At 41.6% G+C, this 4,279-nt stretch overlaps 1 long non-coding RNA gene across 1 annotated transcript; it reads left to right on the top strand.

Moving 5' to 3' along the window:
* Positions 1-696: 696 nt before the first annotated feature.
* On the top strand, positions 697-3,747 carry LOC149458484 (uncharacterized). Its single transcript, XR_016313469.1, has 2 exons — positions 697-857; positions 1,527-3,747. It is a non-coding gene; the product is annotated as an uncharacterized LOC149458484 (long non-coding RNA).
* Positions 3,748-4,279: the final 532 nt, after the last annotated feature.

Below are 4,279 nucleotides of genomic sequence, written 5' to 3' on the forward strand. Positions count from 1 at the left end.
CCCAGCCTGTCCTCTACAGGTGTGACCCCTACACAACAACACCTGACACTTCCCTGTCCTGATTGGAGGACCAAAGTTTGCACAGCTTCACTGGACCAATCATACCTTCGTATTTACTATATACAACTCATCAGCCTCAAACTAACTGTAAACAGAATATAACTGGACACACAAAGACCAAGGAAGCACTACAAGCACACTGTACACAGGGACTGAACACACACAGCACCCTGCACTGGGGGAACCCACACAGGGCTCGAATAAAAAGCTAAACACACTACCTGTCCTCTTCTCCCGCTCACCTGTCCGCTCCTGAAGTGAGAAGACAATACACAGGACCATCACCTATTTCAATATCATGCTGGATACACTTCGCTGCCTCTTCCTCCACACAAGCCAAGCCTCGCTCTGACAGCAAGTACCAAGCCTCGTTCTCAGATGCCAAGCCTCGTTCCCAACTCTGCATGAGTCAAACCTCGCTCTGACAGCAAGTACCAAGCCTCGTTCTCAGATGCCAAGCCTCGTTCCCAACTCTGCATGAGGCAAGCCTCGCTCTGACAGCAAGTACCAAGCCTCGCTCTCAACTCTGCATGAGTCAAGCCTCGATCTGACAGCACTTGCCAAGCCTTGCTCTCAACTCAGCATGAGTTAAGCCTCGCTCTGATAGTAAGTGCTAAGCCTCCTTTCCAACTCAAAAGTCACATGGTGTTTTGTTATCTCGGTGTGTTCGCTCAGACTCTCCCGCCTGCTTGCTTTGATAGGGATGTACGAAGTGGATGTGTGAGGCTGTGGTGGACGCTTTAGTTGTGGTTTCCTGTCTACTTATCAGAACCAGAAGTGAGGAGGACATTCTAGGTGTATGTCTCAACTGTTAAAGTGTTACTAACCACTTGACTTTTGGAAGGTTTTAACACTTTCATGACTAGGACATTTGTTTGCTATTCAGCACTGAACTACTTTAACCCCAAGAGGATTTACCCACCTTCCTGAGCAGACTTTTTTTTTGTTCTGGCAAGTGACAATTGTGCAGTCATGCAACGCTGCACCCAAATTAAATTTATGTCCTTTTTTTTCCCACAAATAAGAGTTTTCTTTCAGTGGTATTTGATTGCCTGTGTGCTTTTTATTTTTTGCGCTATAAACAAAAAAAGACCGACAATATTGAGAAAAAAAACAATATTTTTGACTTTTTGCAATTAAACATGTCCAATAAAAAAAATTTAAAAATGCAAATTTTGTCATAAATTTAGGCCAAAATGTATTCTGCTACATGTCATTGCTAAAGAAAATCCCAATACGTGTAAATTAATTGGTTTATGTGAAAGTTCTAGCGCTTGCAAATGACAGTATAGATAATGGGAATTTTTGCTTCTTTTTTTTTTTTATGATGCTGGTAAGTATTGAGCCTTACTCAGAAAAAATTGAGCTAGGAAGCTGTAAATTGCAGGGTGTATTGGCCAATTTGTCTATATTCGCTGGTGTAAAAAATCAACTACCTATGATTTTAACTTCTCTTTCTTTTTCAGGTCCAAAGTGAACATGACAGCACCTCCAGAAAAGTTCAATGTAGAAGCGCATAGGACCAGAATCCAGTTCCTGTTTCTCCAAAGGAAAGATGCAAAGCAGATCCATAATGAAATGTCATAAACTTTGGGTGACAGTGGCCATTCATATGCAACAGTTAAACGTTGGTTTGTAAAAATTTAAAACTGGCCAATTCGGTGTTGAAAGTGAGAAACTCTGTGGAAGGCCTGTTTCTGTCTCTGTTTCTGTGCCTGTATATTTGAAAGCTATCCATGACATGATCATGGAGGACCACCAAAAGTATTGCTAAATATCTGGGAATTACGTGAGAGAGTTGGTGCCATTATCTACAATGACTTGGAAATGAGAAAGCTTGCAGTAAAGTGGATCCCAAAATTTTTAACAACCTAACAAAAGAGGAAATATATGGAGACCTCAGTGGTTGTTTTGGAACATTTTGCAAGAAATGAGATTTCCTGGTCTAACTGGTGATGAGACATGGATCTACTGTTATGATGAGACAAAGGAATAGTCTAAGGAATGGAGGCACAGAAGTTCCATGTGCAAGGTCAGTGCAGAAGCAAATGGCAACAGTTGTTTGGGATAAGAAGGGAGTTCTGCTGGTGGACTACCTCCAAAAGGGTTCAACTATAAATGCAACATATAGGAGTGAAACCCTTGCGCTATGTCAATATTGAGAAAGAGGAAAAAGTAGATACCAATGATATGTTGATGCACAGTAATCTGTGAAATAAATCACTCTATAACCCACAAGTACAAGATAACAAATGTATTGGAGTATTTAAAAAACTTTTACTATCTGAAAGTAAAGAAATGTGTTGATCATGCATTTATGAAGAACGGAATTCAGAGTTTAACTAGAAGAGATGATATCATTGATCACCTGGCAGACAAAGAGGGTAGCATTGTGATACAATCAAAAGAGAAGTACCATGAAGGGCAAACTATTAATACCTATCAAAAACTATCTAGTAACCCCATTACTTATTATAAAAAGTAATTGGAAAAACTGATCCACTTGGGAGTAAAGAGGAACATATTGAATAAAAGGGAAGTTAAATATCTTATTCCTGAAATGTGTAGAACATCGTTCATTTATACTGTACCAAAGATCCATAAGGATAAGAATGATCCCCCTCCAAGACCGATTAGTGAACCATATTAATTCCATCACGGCAACACTTGGCCAATATGTTATTATTTACAGCCGGTTGTCCAGAAAACAAGTGCTCACTTAAGGGATACCAAGCAACTATTACAATTACTGCAGGAGGTAGTAATTGAAAAGGAATCAACTTATCTGGTAATGGCTGATGTGTCATTATTGTATACGATCATAAATCATCATCAGGCCTGTGCAGCAACGAAGTGGGCACTGAGAACGCTCAGCCAACTATCATGTATGCAAAGAAGACACCTCATCAAATGTTTAGAATTTTGTTTAAAAAATAATTACTTCTGGTATAACCAATCATTCTATGGACAAACAAGGGGTATAGCTATGAATGCCAAGTTTGCACCTTGTCACGGTATGGGAGCCTGCCAATTATTAATCCCCTTATTAATGCCTTGTATCACATGCCCTCAGCGTCCTGCTCTGTATTGTTCCAATTGTCCCCTGTGTCACTGGCCTAATGGTCTAATTAAATTACTCTGGACCCCTCCTCCCTTCCCCCTCATGCCAAATTCCTGAACTCTCTGAACAGGACCCATTGCCATGGTAACCCGACAGGAAGTATCAGGTTACCAGCTCAATACTTAAGAGAGAGCAAGGAAACCCCCCTGGGTGTTCTCCTGGCTGGGTGTGTGAGGGACGGCTGTGCTGAGCGCCAGCTCCTCTCATCCCCCGTCCTCCTCCTCATCTCCTGGACTGTCTGTGTTGCCTGCAATCCCTGCACTGTGGAGGAATCTTCTGCTGTCCCCATGAATCTGCCTGGATCTATCCCCTGCCTGGACTGAACCCCTTGTTCTCTGTGAGTACCTGCTTCCTCACTGCTACCTGAACTGTTACGGTGGTGACTCCTCGCACCCCTCTCCTGTGTCGGACTACCCCTGTTACAGGGACACCCCCTTGGCTCTCCTAGTGGACTATAAGTGGGTGGGGACCCTCGTTACCATTGAGTGGCAAATCCACCCTGTCTGCCACCCCCGTATTGAAGGACTGCCATCTGTTTGTCTCAATAAAGCTTTGTGCATCTGTCATCCTCTCTGTGTGTTCTGTCCTGCCTTTCCTCCGTCACACACCTAGTGTGGCTAATTTATTCATGGCACAATGGGAGGAAGAATCCGTATATCAAAATACACCAGTGGGATTAATATTTTACAGGAGGTTTATTGATGTAATCATGATCTGGAAAGGGAAGTAAAAAAGTGTTTGGAGTTCCTTGAAACATTAAAAATGAGAGGAATATATGCCTCTCGTGGAATATAAGTAAGGAGAAGATTAATTTCCTAGATCTTGATATTTCAATGGATGGGCATAAACTACTAAAACACACTTCAAGAATGTAGATAGAAACAGCTACCTCCCTATTGACAGTTGTCATCACTCGTCTTGGCTGTACAATATACCGAAGGGACAATTAATGCGGTTGAAAAGAAACTGTAATAAAAGAGGATTTCCTTGAACAAGCGAGTATGATAGGTAGAAGATTCACTTCCAAGGGGTATGATCAATAATTCATTAATGACAGAATAAAAGAAGTGGCGAGTATGGATAGGAATGAATTGATCA

The sequence above is a fragment of the Staurois parvus genome, unplaced genomic scaffold (assembly GCF_062004578.1).
Source record: "Staurois parvus isolate SC_StPar_1 unplaced genomic scaffold, SC_StPar_1.0 ptg000287l, whole genome shotgun sequence".
Taxonomy (NCBI): Eukaryota; Metazoa; Chordata; class Amphibia; order Anura; family Ranidae; genus Staurois; species Staurois parvus.